This window comes from Cryptotermes secundus, unplaced genomic scaffold (genome assembly GCF_002891405.2).
Source record: "Cryptotermes secundus unplaced genomic scaffold, Csec_1.0 scaffold856, whole genome shotgun sequence".
Classification (NCBI taxonomy): domain Eukaryota; kingdom Metazoa; phylum Arthropoda; class Insecta; order Blattodea; family Kalotermitidae; genus Cryptotermes; species Cryptotermes secundus.
In genome coordinates this window covers 1,202,780-1,223,313 of record NW_019724757.1, presented here as the reverse complement: position 1 = coordinate 1,223,313, position 20,534 = coordinate 1,202,780, and the positions used below count along the sequence as shown (strand labels likewise).

General features: G+C 41.4%; 1 protein-coding gene across 4 annotated transcripts in view; it reads left to right on the top strand.

Moving 5' to 3' along the window:
- Nucleotides 1-20,534, top strand: part of LOC111862957 — a 292,851-nt gene that overhangs the window by 29,814 nt on the left and 242,503 nt on the right. The window contains exon 1 of one of the 4 annotated variants that reach the window (XM_033750870.1): nucleotides 17,695-17,846. The exons of the other annotated variants lie outside the window; for them this stretch is intronic. The gene's annotated coding sequence lies outside the window, so the exon portion shown is untranslated. Of the gene's footprint in view, nucleotides 1-17,694; nucleotides 17,847-20,534 lie in introns of those variants that run through there. 4 annotated transcript variants of the gene reach the window in all.

Sequence of the window (20,534 nt, the reverse complement as noted above, 5' to 3'; positions counted from 1 at the left end):
TGCTTGACTTCTGTGCCATCTTGCTCTTCTTCTTGCTCTTCTTTTCTCAGCTGTGAGTTTTTATTATTTCAATTGGAACATTCCTTGTGTTATTTTGGAAGGTGATCTTAGGTGTAGCATCTTGGATTACCTGTTTTATAGTGTTGATTAGAGAGGTTAGTGCCCTGTCGATTTCCATTGGGCTCTTGAGTCTCACATTTAGATTTATATCTGCTTGTAGTTTCATCCTGTTCTTCCCAATTTATTTTTTTTGTTGTTGTTCAGTTTACTTCTTGGTGTTTTGTGAATAGCATGACTGCTGACAGTGGCTATAATTATAATTGGTGTGAGATCTGAAGAGAGGTCGAAACTGGGTACCACATCCATTAATTCTGAAGAAATTCCATTAGTAACGAAGAAGTCCAAGGGGTCAGGGGTTCTGTTGGCCAGTATGTCGACGTGCCAGTTGATAAGTGCGAATATTTTTGCTCTTGTAATGTTTTTGATAATTCTCTGCCTGTGGTCGTTTTTAGGTGAGATCCCCATAAGGTGTTCTTGCTATTATAATTTCCGCCTGCTACAAATGTGTGCCCCAGCGTTTGAAAGAAATCATTAAAAGTTCTCTTTTTTGATGATATGTTTTGGTGGACAGTAAACTGCAGTAACAGTTAACTCGTATTGGGTCTTCTTCACTTTTATCACTGTGGCCTGTAGGTGATTTAATTTGTACTTTGGGAGCTGATAATGGTTAATGGCTCTTTTTATTAATATAGCAGTTCTTCCATGTGCTGTAGTGTCGGGATGATTAGTAGAGTATGTTAAATACTTTGGTATATTGAAGTAGGATCTGTCAGTGAAATGAGTTTCACTTATCAGCATTATGTCTATGAAGTTGTGTTGAAGGAATATCTCTAGTTCATTTTTTTTTTTGCTGCGGAAGGCCGTTGGCGTTCCATAGTTCAATTCTAAGGAATTTAATGGATTTTAGATATTAACGTTGATAGCATGTTTAATATCATGCTGTTTTGTTGGGTGAGTTGTTGGAACATTGCTTTAAATTCTTCAAGAAAATTGGTTAACAAATTAGTTGTGTTTGGGTCGTTGTTTGTATTTTCCTTTGCTTCTCCTGGGTATGTGATGTTTGGTTCTTGGTTCCTCTTCCCTTTGAGGGCTTCTGCATAGCTGATTCCTTGTTGTATCTGAGCTGGTTGACTTTGTGATAGTGCGTTGTGTTGGATGTTTAGTCTATTGTTAGTGTTATTTGGTTGTCTCAATAGACTGTGATAATATTCACATCCTCTGTAATTAGCCGGATGTGCACCTCCACAGAATACACATTTTGCAGGCGTGTTTTTAGATTTTTTGCAGCTCTGTGTGCCGTGCGACACACCGCATTTTACACATACACACGGTTTGTTACAATATGATCTTGTATGACCATATTGTTAGCATCGCATGCACCGTGGGATTCCTTTGGCCTTTCTTGGAGGTTCTATTACAATTGTTTGGTTTGTAGCCTTGCTAGTTTGTATATTTCTTTGTTGTTAGTGGCAGGCTCTAAATCAACAAAAAATAAGTTAAGTGGTTCTTTGGTCATCCGGCTTCTTACAATTATGATGTTTCTCACCTTGTGTCCTTCTTTATTGAGTTCTTGTTCAATTTCTTGTAGGTTAGTTGAAAAATGTAGATGTTTAATAACTATCCCGAAGGCACGATTTTCTTTCAGTTGGTATGTATGATGTATAATATTCTTTTCACGCATAAATCGTACAAGTCTACGGTAGGCGTCCGGAGTATGACAGTTAATTTTTATAGTGTTGTCTACTAAGGTATTGGTAGTGTACTGTTCTGTTTCAACTATGCTGCACAGGTTATGTACCATGTCTTGATAGTTTGTTACCCCATATACAAATATTGTAGATGGTTTCTGGATTTTATTATCTATTATTTTGGTGGTGGTGTTTTCGTCATCTTCTACATTTAGTTGACTATATCTGTTTGTTAAGGTTATGTTTTGACTGAGAGGTTGATTTACCTTCCTTCTTTTTGTGGTCTTCACTTTTTGCCATGTATTTTCGTTTGAATCCTGGATAGTAGCATCATCTTCACTAGTTGATGACATCCTATGATAGTATTGTTTACTTTTTTTGTTGTTTTGTTGTTGGGATGGTTGGGTCGGTTGCCTCCGTAACCTTTGCTGATGTAGATATCTGTTGTCATCACTCGTGCCAGGCTGACTCACTGATTGATCGTTGGAATACTGCTGCATTTTCGCGTTATCAATTTGACTATTAGATAACGTTTACAGCGGTCACCTCACTATAACTTTCACTTTAAAGCACGTGCCTCACGGAGCGTTGTCCTATGCACGTCCGCTCTGCTCGGCCGTCTCGAGAGAACTCCCGAAAGTGATATAAGGAAGGAAGAAGGGGCGTGAAGGAACTATTTTAATGTGAAGGAGATAGGGAAAGGAAAGGGGGTATGCCGATAGTACGAACAAACAAAAGGGACCAAAAAGCAGTAAGAGAGAAAGAGAGGGGATAAAGAAACAAAGGATTGAGGACAGGATGAACGTAAAGTTAGTAGCTGCAATAGGCGCCAACAGAAGTTTTAAGCGTTTTGGCGACCTGGCACCCGGAATTTATGCAGGCCTGGATTAGAGAAAATGAACAGGAAAGTACAATAGGAGAGAGTAACGTTGCCTGTTTCAAGATGTTGCTTCAAAATTCACTTGGAAAGACAAAGGAAAGCCATCACTAGCCGACAGCAGGGTCTAACCGCGAACATAATAGAGTGTGCCTCCCATTTCCTTCCCTCGCTTCCCCTTCCTTTCTTTTCTTTCGTTTTCTTCCTTTGTGACTCATCATTTATCAGTCACCTCGGGATGTGACACAAATAGACTCTAATACATGGATTGCTTTTAACCTCCACATGCCAGCTGTGTGTGTAGTTGTAAGGTACATATTTAAGGTACACATTGTAACACAAATCAGAATATAAAACAATAATCGCCGGCCTTTCGAACACGCGTGAAGCGATTCAGAGAGATACGCGAAATATGAACTTGTTTCTAATTGATCACTACATCCAAATGAATGTGAAGCAGTAGCATTTGCAGACGTGTCTTGATGCCAGACAGGTTAGGTGACTAGCAATTACTGTATGTCTACACAGGCAACTGCATGTTTTTTTTCATGCTGTGGCAAGTTAGAAAGCAACAGGCCGTAAACGATAGGTTAAATTACCTGCATTTGTAGCAACATCTCTGATACGGATGAAAAGAATATATGCTACATTTGTTTCTTCCTTTTTTGTTCAGTGGAAAATTTACATCCAATTTTTTAAACAAAGCAGCTTAGTAGGCTTTAGCGATGTTTTTTTTTCTCTTCTTAAGTTTGGTGGATAACGAATGCGCTGTTCAGTTGCATGTAAACCTACATTAGTAACATCCATTTCTGCGTATGAAACTATCAACAACGTTTTTATAAATGATTATGAAAATAAAATGAACTTAGATACCTCTGTAATTGAAAGGATTGGTTAATATAATGTAAGATGGCGGGCGTTACATTTCTTGCAGAAGAACTGACACTCATTCTTCAACTCCACAGTCAAAATGGCTGAGGGACCCGCTTAGGCTCGTATGCCCTGGGCACTTTTCCTTGGAGGTAAACAGTCACAGAAGCTGGTCTCTGTCCTTCACGTAGTGCCGAAGTAGCCAGTGCTGTGTAATATGCAGACTTAACCTCCACTCTGTTTGAATGTCTTCATGACTTGGTGTTTACGAACACGGCCAAACCTGACTTCGCAGTTTTCCTGTTTGAAGGATGCTAGCTTTAAAATGATTATTTCTTCCTACGACCCCTAAAGAATTTTGAATTGCAAATGTTTTTATGCTTTTCATGTTAATGGATTTACATGCACATAGATGGGGATGTGTGCTCAGATATCAGTGTCTTAAATGTAATTATTTATTTGAGATTTCCAAGGTAAGGAGTTGTCTCTCTCTGAACATCATAATGGTGCTGCTTGAGTCTATGAGGCGCATTCGCCGGGTGCAGCCAGTGAAAATTCTGGTAGGTGGATCTGCTGACAATAGACCCTCAGTCGCCACCTGCCTTCCTGTTCATGAACATAAGTTCATTCTTCTGATACCTTGTATTTTATATTTTTTGTGTTTGATATTACGATTGGGTCTTGAATACACGGAGTTTAGCCCTTGTGTTTTCATGGTTATTCTATTTGCATTTGTCAGTGAGTTACTGTGTATTTTCAAAGTTCAAAGAGAAGTATCAGGCGAGTTTAGCGGCCTCCGTAGCCTAGGGGTAACGTTCCCACCTCATGACTCAAGGTACGCGGGTTCAAACCCGGCGGAGATCGTCCCTCCTCCGGGAGGGACTTTAAGCCGTGGGTTCCGTGTCGTAGATTTACGGCACGTAAAAGAACCTCATGTCTCTAGGAGACCTCTGAGCTAAATTTGGCAAAATGTTTCCCGCCCAAATTAGTTTCCAATGCCTCCGGTAGATGGGGAAGTATTAGGTACCACTGCCAGAGGAGGGGGGACCTCTCTGACAGAAAGGGACTAACTATTAGATACCACTGCCAGTAGAAGGTTGGAACCTCGCTGGCAGAAAGGGGCTAATAGCGAGCACCAGTACCGGTAGGGTTTAGAGACAGTAGAAATTAAAAGGGGGACGCACAATGGACCAATAACTGGTCCAAGTGCATGGGGAAGCCCACCCCCTCAATACTGAATCAGGCGAGTTTGCTCAAGGCACACATTTCGCCTTTATTCGGGAGGTATCGTGTTCGAATTTCGATCGGAACACTGACTGTCCTGACAGGTAAGTCATAGTTTTCCTCAGGTCCTCCAGACAAATGTAGTGTCTTGAATTGGGCTATGTCTGCTTCATTCCGTGTCCCCGTCATTATTCGCTGTCTTCCAGACATTCGACGCTGTATATATAGCATTACATGCTGACAGTATCGTGAAATCAACTACAAATTAAAGGGAAATACTTGGCGTACCAAGCGATAAACTGGTCCTTTGCAAGTGAATGGACTCAGCCGCTGAGACTGATGCTCAGAGGCTAGATACAGGTCTGTAGCAAAGAACACGCAGACGTGCAACAAGACCTCGCACTTTTTCCGCTGAGCTGCTCGGATTTTACACAGGTCTCGCACAGCTTTAGGTTTGAAGGGAGGAACGCGGACTACAGCGGAACCGTAGGACTTAGAAAGCACGATTACACGTGACCACGTAATTAAACACGTAGCACAATTTGACGTCTGAATATAGCGGACATTGGTGTCGGGATGTGTAAAGAATGTACTACATGCAACACCCTGAAGAATTTTAGAGGAGAAGTATTTTCTGTCTTCCAGGAAGAGACATAACATTGTGAGGGGAATACATCATAAGCCCACTCAGAGTGGATCCAATCCCTTAAAGGATAGTAGGAGGGTAGGGGCAAAAGATTACGATCGTACTGACATCCATTTATCTGTAGTGACTTCATCCCCTTTTTCCAGCAAAATTAAGATAAACTGCTGGATTTATGCCCTAATCTATTTTTCTCGTGGTCTAATGGTCGGCGTTCCTGGCTACAGATCCGTAGATCCCGGGTTCGATTCCCAGCATTACCAGATTTTCTTAGAAGTAGTGAGTCTGGAACGGGGTCCACTCAGCCTCGTGAGGATAATTGAGGACCTATTTGAAGTAAATAGCGGCTCCGGTCTAGAAAACCGAGATTAACGACCGTGGAGATTCGTTGCGCTGACCATGTGATACCCTCTATCCGCTAAAGTTGGCACTAACTTCGCCGACAAAGCGGCTGTCGCTCGGTCTGTATAGTTCGCTTGCGAACTAAAACCACGAAATTTGTTTGTTACTTGGAAATTCACCGTCTATGAAATTCAGCCAATATTTCGTCCTCTACTTACGGCAGTAGTTCTGAATTCTTGATCAGCTCTGTAGTCATAAATTCAATTATCAGAAATGATTCGTCCTATAAGTAACCAGACATGTGTGAGGATATTATCACTGCATGATAACCAAAGATGAGAGATAGTCTTCGTTACAAAACTGAAATTTGAGTGGGTCTTGATTTGTTGATTTACTTTGTAAATCTTTGGTAAATTAATTTAGTAATTTATGTGATCATTCGAACACTGGTATAGTTGGTTCATAGTCCGTTTAGGTTATGGATGTACTCATGTCCGAATTTTCTCTCTGCTTTTGCTTTCCTGTGTCGGTGAAAGGTCTTACAGTGAAGTGATCTCTAAACATCTAAACAAGAGCCATAGATTCAGAGGTCGCTTCTGAATTTAAATAGAGCAGAGGTCGTAGATTAAGGGCGCTTGAGAACAGGGTGTTGAGAATATTTGGACCGAAGAGAGATGAAGTGACGGGAGTATGGAGAAAACTGCATAATGAGGAACTTCATAATTTATACTCTTCTCGAAGTATAATTAGAATGATCAAGTCAAGGAGGATGAGGTGAGCAGGGCATGTAGCACGGAGAGAGGGAAATGAAGCGGAATATCTCTTAAATTTCGCTCGAGACACATTTGCGCTACTGATCCAACACCTGCGAAATGGGTCGAGACAACCAACTGACTTTGTATGCTGTATCTGCTCTGCTTTCTTTGAGTTGGTTACTTTTACTGGCGACACATGTTTTGTACTCTAGAACTGTGTCACATAGAGAAACATTTCCGTTGTAATCGTTACACAGCTCCATGGCTTCTAGATTCTATGTTATGTACATTTTTTTGTAACAGATCTTTTTGGGAAGATGAATCAAGTCGCGTTGGACTAAGAAATTAAATAGGGATTATTTTGGACGGATTCGGGTAATGCTTGCTACCGTTCAGTCTAGAACCTTTTGTCTTCTCGTCTGCTGTCTAAACACATAAGAATTATAATATACAAAACTATACTTTTCCCCGTGGTTCAGTATGGATGTGAAACTTTGTCTCTGATATTAAGGGAGAAACATAGACTGAGGGTGTTTGAGAACAGGGTGTTGAGGAGAATATTTGGACCGAAGAGAGATGAAGTGACAGGAGGTTGGAGAAAACTGCATAATGAGGAGCTTCATAACTTGTGCTCTTCTCCAAGTATAATTAGAATGATCAAGTCAAGGAGGATGAGGTGGGCAGGATATGTAGCACGAGTGGGACAGAAGTCTGCATATAGGATATTGGTGAGAAATCTAGAAGGAAAGAGACCACTGAGAAGACCAAGGCGTAAGTGGGTGGATAATAGTAAAATGGGTCTTAGAGGATAGGATGGGATGGTATGGATTGGATGGATCTGGCTCAGGAAAGAGACCAGTGGAGGGCTCTTGTGAACACGGTAAAGATCCTTCGGGTTCCACTGATGGGAAAGCCAGATGGAAAGAGACCACTGGGAAGACCAACTCATAGGTGGGTGAACAATATTAAGATGGATCTTAGAGAGATAGGAAGGGATGGTCTGGATTGGATTGATCTGGCTCAGGATAGGGACCAGTGGGGGGCTCTTGTGAACACTGTAAAGAACCTTCGGTTTCCATAAAATGTTGGGTAGTTCTTGAGTAGCTGCAAGATTGTCGGCTTCTCAGGAATGGCTCAGCTCCAGGAAGCTATTTATTTAGTTATTCTGAACGGATAAGGAACAAAATTAAATTCTCAGTATGGATTTCAAATACAGGATGATTCGAAATTATTGTCGGGGTTTCTGTGGCCTGTAAACGCAAACGCCCTCATTAATTTAGATTCACATTGTACAGTCAGTAGTTTTCAGAAACAAATCATACAGTCACTCAGATGGACAATAATCTCTAATTACCGATTCATTTCGCACAAACCGTACCCAGTGCTTCAAATATTCACTCGTATCAGAACTTGTAACAACTTTCTCTGGGGATGTTTTACTTCACTCAGTAGCCAGATTATGTAGTGCCAAAAGAGAGGATGATAGATCAGTAAGAAGTTGGAAAGGATTTGGAAGGAAAGGGTCATTACGTAGTCCCCAGACGTTTGCCTTAATGGATCGAGGGAAACCACGAAGAACGTAGGTCGGGTTAGCCTGTGTTCAAGTCGTGATTCGAACCAAGCACCCCCTGTACACAGATCTAGAGAACTACCCGCTTAACGACAAGCCGCTCACCAGTTACGATGTCATGGAAAATAAGACTGTGGTACCAACACCCAGTTTCATTGTCTAACCAAATACTTCCGACGTCTGACAAGTTCCAGTTGGTTGCAAAATTACATAATTGTTAGAATTGAGGCAAGGAGTTTCAGCCCGTCCAAGTTGCATTGTGAGAATTTCAAGTGTTACTGCAACCTACCTCACGAAGAGATATCAACCAATAGTAAGACTGTAATAATTCTCTCGTCGCTGTAATTGGATATATCAGCTGCTATCTATGAATTGATAGATAAAACATTGTAGCCAACAATTCCAGGAGGAACTCATGAAGACTCTCAGTCAGTATAGCCGGTGTCCCCCGAGTTTCGAATCGACAACCCTTCGAATACGAGTAGAGAACGTTACCGCTACTCCAATCCATTCGATGTGTTACGCCCATAAATGGCCTGTGCCGCCGTCTTTTCTATTCTTGTATTTGTTGTTCAGCAATACAAAAAAAATATTCAGACAGGCAACCGTAAGAGCGATACCAGTGCAAGGATATTAATATTCAGACCACAGATCGCCTCATGCCAGGGGGTTGCTGGGAACCCCGTTTAACCGCCTTGTTACTAAACAAGACTTGATTACGAAATCAGAACGTAGAGTGCTGTTATTGTAACTACTCCACTGGCTCTCAATGTAAACCACGTCCGAAATTTAAAAGGTAAATATTATTTATAAGCTTCGTGCTTTGGTTACTAAGCTTGCAAACAATTGGATGTTTCTGCACAGGAAAACAAATTATAATTCTGCAATACTTCTGACGGAATTTTAATGACGAATTTACTGCGAAACGGCCGTTAATTAATAACAGTATAATAAGGATGTGCCTCGTCACCGAAAGAACTCGCAGAGAACATGAATACGGCATAAAATGCGGATATGAATGAGATCTCTGACGCAATTTGAATTTATTCCGAAGTGTTGCGTAATGCAGTAGCAGCGTGTGAAACGGAATGGCTCTGTTGCGGTTTACATTAGCCAGGAAAGGACATTCGTCTGTCACGCCGAAGAGGACGGTGTTGGGTAAAATAATTGATGCTGACGAGCATCTTCTTGTTAATCTCTTCATCAGAAAAGCCAATGAACCCTGTTCTGACTTTCACACACATTCCATCTCTTCCAGGTTCGTCCTAGGTCATGGTGTCCTTTAGGTTTACACTGTTGATTGTGTGTCGATACATATTGTATAGGATTTGAAGTTCTGACAGCGGTGGTTAGGAAGAGATCTGTCTTCTGGGATATAGCGCCATGTAGCATGTAGGGAACCAACCGACGTTTAGGAAGAACGTATCGCCTCTATCTTCAAGGTTGACGTATAAGCCAGGCAAGAAACCAGACGCTTGCTTGACTTACTATTCGATCCAGAAGATCGGACGCGATGTTTCTCCCGAGGGGTCGGTGGACTTCTGCTAAGTTACGCAACCTGTATTCCTCTATTCTAATTTGTACAGGTTGTATTTTCAGTTATTTCCTGATTTCTACGTTCCTAATATGCTTCAGCCTTCAATAGAAAATAGAAAGTTGTCCCTGTACTTATTAAGCATTACGGCATGAAGGCGTATGGAGGAGTGGTTGTGTAGATCCACGTATTCTTGACCTCGGCACTAGTTGGAGGTGAGTGGTCAGCTTCATGCCCATTCTATACGAAGCTAAGTAGGCCCCAGAACCGTTCGGAACGGCGTTGAGAAGAGAGAAACTTTGCCCCTACCCGGACTCGAACTCCCTAGCCTTTAACTGTTTTTAAATGCCCAGTCTTTACTTATCCAATTCTACGTGTCTGTCTTGTTTTAACTGTAAAATATCAGTGCTATATCAGCTTTCAACAGAATGTTTTTATTTGTAGTGAGTATACATCACTGTAAATCAGGCATGCAAGATCGGAAATTATTAAATCGCAGAATTAGATTCCTTGTTTTACAAAAGGAGCGCCTTCCTTGAAGGTCGCTTGGTGCGAAAAGTTCGTTAAAGGAAAGCGATGATTGTTCCGTTTTCTTCAGCTTCTTTGCATTGAGAATTCCCTTCAAATCATGACTCAGATTTAGGAATTTTGTAGGATCTCTTTGACAAGGGGATCGTCCCATGGCAAGGCCTAGTTATGCAGAATGACGGAAATTCACAATCCATACCCCGAAAGGTATTCGAACCCACGATTTCAATGTTCGAGCAGTCAAAATGAGGACGCTCTTTAGAGCGTGTGGACCGGCGTGGGCACTGTAATCGGCTCTTCTATCTGTCTGTCTATGGGGCTAGAGTCATTTTGTGAACCTGGGCCGATTTTTCGGTTTCTTAATCCTGTTCACAGACGGTAGGAGTCCTTGGACGGGGGATCAGCCTGTCGCAAGCCCGCTAACTAAATACAGGACAACACAAACACAGATTAAACGCACACAGACATCCATGCCTTAAGTGGGATTCGAAATCACGATCACATTGTTCGAGCGGGAGAGGACAGTTCGTGCCTTAGACCGCGCGGCTGATAATTCGTTTGTTTTGAAGGGCTCACCGTCTGATACTAATCAAGTGTCACCTCTAGACAACCAGAGCGGTGGCTTTTCGATCGCCTACTTTAAAACTAGTGACACTTCTGCCTTACATATGGAAGGTGCACGGTTCGAATTTCGGTAGACACATCTATCCTGATTCGGATTTTTCGTGCTTTTTCCTCAGTTTCTCCAAGCCGGGATAGTAGGCCTCTACCGCTCCATTCGACTTCCTGTTTGATGATTATTTAGTCATTATACTGTCACGTGTAGGAGTGACTAATGAAGGGGGTTCGGATTTGGATGAGGGTTTATTTACTCCCTATACACACCACAGTAATTACACGTAATTACATCGCTGTCGCTATTTCTACACTTTATAATTCACTGTTACACGCTAGTCCTCTCTTGGTAACGCAATTAAAACACAGGGACTGTAAGAATCTCACTGAATCACACACTCCAAATGTTACACACAAATAAAGTCTTCTAACCAATCGTTCACAGGCGGACATCTAATTCTTCTTCAACTACGAACTTCCCGTGGCTGTCTCCTACCGAGGACTGACTCTAGCACCGATTGACTTCAGGATAACTTCTCTGCACGGACCCCACGGAAAACGCCGTTATCTTTTGTTAAGCATGCGTGTTTACAGCTTTGTTGCCTGGCAGTAGACATCCAGTTGTTCCGTGCGTTTGCTTGGCGCAAACCGCAAAGAAAACACAGTTTCCCCGATATTGTTTTCACGTTCTTAAAGAGTATGTTTACCGGCCGTCGCACAGAAACGGCGGTTCTTCTGTTGTTGCCTTTATTCGTTGCCGTGAGAATGTTTACAGACATTCCTCTGTTGTTGCATAACCTAGCAACGGACTGTTTGCCAAGAAGTTGTCTTCGCGGGAACTTGCTTACCAACCCATTGCCTTGTAATTAGTATACATGTAACAATATATCATTCGGCGCTGTATAATCTTCAGTACCGATAGCTCCAATTAAATAAAAGATATGACCACCTAAATACGTTCAACCATCACATGCAACAGTGTTTTTATCGATTAATTTAAAAACCGCCGGTCACGGTAGCCGAGCGGTCTAAGGCCTGTACTGTCTTCGCTCGCTTGGAAACCGGGATCGTGGGTTCGAATCCCACTCAGGGCATGGATGTTTGTGTGCGTTTTTCTGTGTTTGTGTACAGGTAGAGGCCTTGCGACGAGCTGATCACCCGCCCAAGGAGTCCTACCGAATGTGTAAGATCTAGAAAAACCGAAGCGAACGGAGAAGTTCATGGAGGTAGGCCTAGGCCCACTGGGGCTGCAGTGCCAAGGAGGGAAGTGCAGAAATAGCGATAGCGCTATAATTACGTGTAATTGCTGGTGGTGCGTATAAGGAGTAAATAAACCCGAATCCGCGTTATTAGTCGCTCCTACACGTGGCAGACTGCAGTCTGCTTTTACCGGTTCTCACGGTCTCTTCGCTTGCAGATTTCTTATATTTCTTCTTCTACCCTGAAGATGGAGGCGATACGTTCCTCTGAAACGTCGGTTAACACCACATATACACGGTGCCAAATCCCAGAAGACTGCTTTCTTCATAGTCACCGCCGTGAAAGCCTGAAATCTTACGAAATTACTATTGCTTCGCTTGTCATGAATGTAATTACAGCTTAATGGCAAACAATTGCAAGACTCTTAATTCTAATGTGTTCTCCTACTGAATATATAAAATACAGTTTTTGAGAATTTACGTCTGGTACACGCGGAAGTTGTGTTCCTGGGCAACGCTATGCTACAAGGAAAGAAAAATGGAATTATTTCCTTGCAAATCCTGAATGTTAAAGAGGATGGAGCTACGTTCATGAGAGTACATTCGTTATTAGTAAAAGTAGTGATTATGAAATGTGGTGGCTTGATTTGAAATAAAGCTGTAACAACATAAGAAAAGCGATTGAATAACATGAGGACTGCAACCAACACAATCACGAATTGTTTATCAGGGCGTAATGGTTTGAAAACTATTAGACCCCAAAGAGTAAGGCAGCTGAATAAACTAAAATTTCACGGTTAGGGGGGGGGAGAAGAAGCGAATTTTTACCGGGTTTTAACTTTCTGAAACACACATTGCTTCTAAAATACAAAAATATATACCCTTCAGCACGGAGAGCGCCGCGTCTCCGCTGTAAAGACCATTTGGTTAATGCTGTTTGCTATCTATTTTAGATCATACAAAACACATGTATACACTGCGTGGAAAAAAATATTTTTGTCTTAATGCAGGTGGTACACGTAGTAACCATTATGCTTTATAGTGTTGTCTTTTTAATTCGCTAGTGGCGGGTGGAGTCCAGGTGGGTCAACTCTGCACGTCGGCCACTCCTTGGCCTATTGTACCTGCCCCGGTTGATTATGATGATGGAGAATTTGGTGGAATGAAGATTGGCAGGGGAAACCGAAGTACTCGGAGAAAACCCGCCCCAGCGCCACTTTGTCCACCACAAATCCCACTTGACCAGATCCGGGATCGAACCCGGGCGGCCGCGGTGGGAAGCCAGCGACTAAAAGCTTGAGCTATGGCGCGTCCTGCTTAATAGTGTTAGTAATATTTCAAGACTGAAAATAAATAGTTCATTAAGATGAATGTTCACTTTGCATGGTGTTACAAATCAGGAAATTGAATATTCTGATCAGAAAAGAGGTACAGGTAGAGTACAGTATAGGTTTGAGTTGATATTGGTCGAATGAGTTGAAATGTATAGGCATTGATAAGAATTTTGTAATAGTGTTGATGGTCGTGGTGATAAGACATTGTAACATGCGTCTCGGATATGAATTCAGTTACAGTTAAAAATATATAACGAATTTAAACACATCGTTACGACATTATAAAAGAAGTTCTGGGAAGAACTAATCGCGTATTTTCCTTTCATTGTAATATTAGTATCCGATACGATAAATAGATAGAAAACTTTATTACAGTTGCATAATGAAGTCAAAGAAACAACACAGTTTTGGAGGCTTCGGTGTTGGTATTACTGATGGAACTGTTTTATGTAGTGCACTGTTCAGATGGCCGCAGAGGACATGACATGTTCATGCCAAATTTCATGACGATGCGTTTAGGAATTCAGGTAATATTAAGGGCAGTACCTCAACAGTCTGAGAGGCTGTAATGTTGTATTACTGATGGGAGGGATTTCTCAAGTATGTCGTTGAGATCGCCTCGGGTGGCAAGATATAAATACCAACCTCATGTTGATCGGTTCAGGCGTTCGAGTAACATAAGGGTATTGCCCCAACAAACTGAGAAGATATAGTGTTGGCATTGCTGTTAGGAGACATTTATGATTTGCGCCATATGGATGGCGTACCAAGTTTCGTGAATATTGTTACAGGCTTTCAAACAATATTAAGATTTTATTTCATGAAATTTGAGAGACTGCAACGTTGGTATTACTAATGGGAGGGATTTAAGATTTTTGGCACTAACTTCACTGACAAGCGGCGGTCGCTCGGTCGGTATAGTTCGCTTGCGGATTAAAGCCACGGAGTTTTTTTTTTTATTTTAAAATGTACACCGTTGAGATGGGCTTAGGTGGTATGATATACATAGAAAGTTTCCTGAGGATTTATACAGGCGTTCAAACAATATTGGTAAGGTTTTACGTAAGCAATTCTAATGGTTGTAATGTTGGCATTACTGATGGAAGATGTTTATGATACTCAGGCGAAATTATATGATACAAAGTTTCATGGAGATTAGTTCAACCACTGAAATATTAATAAGGGGACATACACATACAGACACACAGACTGCACTGTTACGTACCACTGCTTTTTCTTCAGATCACCTGATTGTCTTGAATTAAGGTCCTAAATTCACGAGGGATAACTGAAGGAACTGGAAGGGCTATGCTATTCATAAAAATTTTCCTCAAGATTCCTGGTTAATTTTGTTACATTTTGCAGCTTCCTGTTACTTTCATTGAAGTTGTATAGACTGCTTTGCAGCATACTTGGAACCGTGTATAGGCTGGGAAGCGGCGCTTTGATAAACGTTCTGAAGCGTGAGAAATTTACTGGAAAGTACAGAAACCTAACTCGGTTTCACAGTGACTTCTCGCTCATGTGTCGGTTAAGGAAAATAAAATAGACACCCTCTGATATTTCGTACTGAATCTTTGGGCACATTCTGCATCTTTCAGAAGCACACCCTAGGTTGATTCTATGGGCACACGACGGCATAAGTATCCGTACTACATACCGTCGAATGGTAGGATGACTCATGACTAATGAAATGGATTTGGATGGAAGCGGTCGTAGCCCACTCAAGGGACTGTCACAGAATTTGGATGGAGGTACCGAGGGAAAGAAAGAAAACCTCGTAATAACCAAGATTCGGACCAAGAACCTTCGAAATATAAGTCTAGGCACTTCTAGAACAGCCTGTTAGGTGTACTCTCTTGTTGTCAGGGGTTGTAAGTGATTATGCCGTTGCTTTTGAGTTCAGAAGTGGCTGAATATTCAGTCCATCAGACAAGAAATTGTTAATTTTCACAGTATGCATCCTGTCATGTGTCACAAGCGTAGGTTTGGTTAGGTTATCCGTCAGCACAACACAAATGGTTTTTCAATCAAACAGTACTACCCATACTATTGGATCTCATGGGACAGTCATCAAGGCAGTATTATACTGTACGACTAAGGTTAATTGAACTCCCAAAACATATCCATAATTTGGTGCAACGTGTCCATATTATGAAAGCTATGCCTTAAATACAAATTCCTTGTATACTTCAAATATTTTGATAACTTTAATATTGTAATTATCACATTGTAACTTGAGGCATAACCTAAATACAAATTCCTTGTATGCTTCTAACATTTTGATAACATTTAATATTGTAATTCTCAGATTGCAACTTGAAGCATAACCTAAATACAAATTCCTTGTATACTCTAATATTTTGATAACATTAATATTGTAATTCTCACTTTGTAACTTGAGGCATAACCTAAATACAAATTCATTGTATGCTTCTGTTATTTTGATAACATTAATATTCTGACATTGTAACTTGAAGCATAACCTAACATTAATATTCTCACATTGTAACTTGAAACATAACCTAAATACAAATTCCTTGTATACTCTAACATTAATATTGTAATTCTCACTTTGTAACTTGAAGCATAACATAAATACAAATTCCTTGTACACTTCTAATATTTTGATGACGTTAATATTGTAATTCTCACTTTGTAACTTAAGGCTTTGCCTCAAACTGTGGATCCATATTGGTAGTTCAATTAAATTTAGTCCTATTATATAGTAGTGCCTTTATGATGGTGCCATGAGGGCCGAAACATCCAGCGGTAAGAAAATAAATTCAACCCGAGTAGTACTGATTGATTGAAAAACCATTTCTGTTGTGCTGAAGGATAACATAACCAAACATAAGAAATTGTTTACTGAGGCGCCACTCACTGTTCCGTCATTCAGTGGGTGACAGTTGCTTCTTACCTGGGTTTAAGTCCCCGGACTTGGATTGTACACGTTACCTAAAACCTCTTTTTATTTATTTTCCGCAACTTCTCTAGGGAAGATGTCTTGAATTAGTGACGACAGCCTCTTCACATGAGAATAATGCGAGATCGTTACTTGACGTAATAAACACAACAGTACTGAACAGGCTGAACTAGAGGTAACGTTCCCGACCCGTGTTCAGTAGGTGCTCGGTTCGAGTTTCGGCCGGGACCGTGACTATCTGGACTGAGGCTCTTTGAAATTTTCCTTAGTCGCTGCAGGCAAATGTCAGAGGTGTAGTTTTGCCTAATCAATGCGTCGATATTTTAAATAAAGTACTAACTGACTGACTAAGTAAGTAAGTAAGTAAGTAACTCTTCTTGAGAAGCCACCAGTTGTGTAGCTACTCAAGAATTACCCAAAATTTTATGGAAACCGAAGGTTCATCACCGTGTTCACAAGAGCTCTCCACTGGTCTCTGTCCTGAGCCAGATCATTCCAGTCCTTACCACCGTATCCTGTGTCTCTCTAAGAAGACAGAATACATTGGTTGATATTTATTCATTATAACTTCGTTTATTAATGTGATTATTTACCTGTTGTGCATTTATTTATCCTTCAATATACAAAGTATTTATTGGTATGCTTCATTTTAATTTTATATTTCGCCTCCTGGCAAAGACATGGAATTTCCTCTTCTGCGTAATGGCTCTGGAGCCCACCCCCTCCTTGCACGGTGTTTAAACACAGCGGCGACTTTGTCCTTCCGTCTCTTTTATGTTATTTGCTAATCAAGCATTGAATAATGCAGAGGTGAGGCCTAGTGGTAATGTTCTGCACTCACTGTTGGCTGGTGCGCCTTTCGGGTGTCCTCCGGGATACCTGCTATCCTGACTGAGGCTTCCGAGCTTTTATTCAGTCCCTCTAGGCAAATTCCGGGATAGTACCTCGATTAGGCGACGACCTCTTCCTTCCAGATCCTTTCTAATTCATCTTTCACGAATCCTACCATTCATTGCTGGACAGTCAAGCCAATTGCAGCACGGTAAAATGACCCGCAAAAATACGAGTATAGCTGTGGAATACACAGCGTGGTGTAGGAGTAATGGCCCGCCCTAGACCAAGCCTCACGTCTTGCGTTTTACACCATTGTCATTAACGAGGCCGATATGGCAGTTATACACGTGTGGGCTGTGAAGGAAATAGCACTGTTGTCATTTAATTTACGTCAGATTTGTTTAAACTCTGCGCTGCTGTTTGATTTGGTGCTTGATGAGTTCGTAGTCACGTATAACCAGTACAGATGACTGGACTACGAAAGCACTGATCAATCGACCTATTGACCAGAGTTTATCTGTATGCAATAATACGGCAGTGGTACTGGGTGAGATTGTGTGTGCGCACGCGCCGGTTGCAGATGCTGCTAATTTTGCCTACAGTATCCCTCACAGTCATCAGCTATCTTCATTTTCATGGAATGTGCTTATTTAGGAGAAACATGTATTTTCTATTTTTTGTCGGTACTGGTTACTTGTTGCTGTCTACTAATTAGAAAAGTGCGTCGGTTGAGAATCCCTGTGACCACGTGATCAAGTTGCTCGGACCGAAGCTGAGTCGCCTCTCCAACACAAGATACTGTCGCTAACCTTGAACCAGTCACTCTGTATTAGCGATGGTCAAGACGGTAAGCATAATCTTTCTCTCCAGTAAACTCAAGTCTTGTCCTGCTAATTTATTCCACCTCGCAGCTTAATTTTAGGAACCAAAACTTTATAGGGTACAGCATGCCCAAAATGTTGATACACGTCCTTGCAACTTCTGCCTCGGTTAGACCGGCTACTCTGATGGATATTTCGTTAAATATTCGGGCAGTATCTGAAAATAGGCTCTTATGGCTTCTTCCACATCCATTCTATTTGAAAATGTATCTGCATGTCCCATCTTGCAAACTGTTTTGAATTTCGATTCAATCTGGAACTTAAGATCCGCAGTAGAAATTAGTACGAAATTAATTTTGTTTCAGTTTAATCCAGTATAATTTGTATTACACGTGAAGCTAAAATAGGAATTATTTATTTTACAGGGAACAGATCATCTCGTTAAGATCTACAACTTCAAATATTTCTTTCGTTATAGTAAACATTTAGTAAATACATGACATGATCATCTGACGTTTCGCGCTGTGGTATATGTAATGCGATTAACCTTGAAACAAAAATTATTATATAACTGTAATAATATATAGACTTATGTGTTTGAAAGATATAATCAGCGAGGTCAGTGAGGAATGCGCAGTCGCAGTGAACGCAACTAAATTTATACATGTATTCTTTGAGTATATTGTTCTCATCTTGTATGAAAATTATATTTTGTGCTAACTGTTCTGAGTTTCTCACAGCGGTGACTGAAGAATTCTATTTTCTGGGTTATAACGCCGTGTATTCTGGTTAAAATTCATCTAGTTAGTTAGTTAGTTATTGGAGAGGGTGGGTTTCCCCATGCACTTAGACCTGTATTGGTCCATTGTGCTTCCCTCTATGATTTCTACCAGTCTCTATATCCTACCGGTACTGGTGCTTACCATCAGTCCCGCCCAGCCAGCGAGACCGACTCTACTAGCTGAGAGGTATCTATAATGCTTCCCCCATCTACCAGAGGTATTAGAGACTGCTGTTGGGCGGGAAACGTCCGTAATTTGGCTCAGTGACCTCATTTGGAGATATGAGGTTCTTTTACGTGCTGTAAAGCTACGACACGGGACCCACGGCTTAAGTCCCTCCCGGAGGACTTGTTCCCTGAATTTTTCCTCCCTTAAAAATTCGACGACCTCCGCCGGGTATTTGAACCCGCGTACTACGAGTCATGAGGTGGGAACGTTACCTCTAGACTACGGAGGCCGCTTTAAAATTCATCTGTGTTTCAGACACAAATATCGCCAGATATTATTGCTGCCTGTTTCGTGCTAGTTGAAGGCGATATATTCTCCGAAACGTCGACTGACTTTCATTGGAGTACACGGCATTATATCCCAGAAGACAAAGCAGCATATATTTTGTCAGTTGAACTCCTTTCGAGTCTGATTTCAACCTTGTACCAGGGCATGAAGCACCGAATTTAATTTTTGTTAATTTCCGAAATTTAGTTTCATTAAATCTTTAGATGTATCCAGCCTTTCATCCTATGAATGAGATGGGTTGGCCCCTTTTGGGAATAAAACTAGCGCCTTCTACAACCAGGAACTAAATAGGCAGATTGTTTGAAGTGTCTGCTGTACATTAAATTTAAGGACATTTATTGGTTTCTTAATTAGGCAAAATAGTGTATGTAATGGCTTGAGTTAGGTAGCGGCATTTTTCCTTCAACTGGTGTAATTGATTTGGCTACATTAAACCGTTTTATGAATTAGGCAATGGTACTTTTCCACACAAGACATACCATGATTATCTTGACTCCTTAATTCAATTTCATAAGGCACATGGTAATACTTTCTCCACATCAGATAGACGAAAAAGGTCCGCACTCGTCAAAGAATTGGCATCCGATATGGAAAGTTGATAGGGCCTGAAACCGCGTCGGCCGACTCTCAAACAGGCGTATTAAAGGCTATCAGACAAAATTTGCTTCGTAGCATGTTTGTTGGAATTCGATAAAACGAAGCACAATTCAGATGTTCAGTTTCGCTGTAACTTTTATCTCCGAAGCGACAAAATAGAATATAATGTATATACATAGTACATTGTAACATGTAAACTGTACGTACGGACAACAGACGTATTGCTGCTGACTGTGACTCTGGCCAACGACAGACCCGTCCTCTCGACAGAGAGAGCGCCCTACATCAACGAACTCGCAACTGTCTGACAGTAATGAAGATCTGGTCTTAAGCCCCAGATGGGTGCTTCATTCCAAGACAGACTGGCCGACTGACCGTCGGTCGTAACATAACTTCGACTTTTGTGCTGGTGTCTGGAGATAGGGGCTAGCTCTATCGATTGGGCTCAACTGAGAAATTTCCACCTGAAGATGGAGACAGAATCGTCTCCGGAAAGACGTGTTTTAAATAAAAACAGAACAATAGAAAACGTCAAGAAATACAGCAGTTGTATTAATGCGCCATCTTCACAAAGTTTTAGTAGCCGGGCTAGCTCAGTCGGTATAGCGACTAACTACGGGCTGGACGGCCGAGGGGTCGAAGTTCGAGTGCCGGTAGGGTCAAGAATTTTCTCTTCTCCACATCCTCCAGCTCGGCCCTGGGGCCCACCTAGCCTCCTATGCAATGGGTACCGGGGGCTTTTTCCTCGGGGGTAAAGTGGCCAGAACGCGAAGCTGACCATTCACCTCCAACTACTGCCGAAGTCAAGAAAATGTGGAT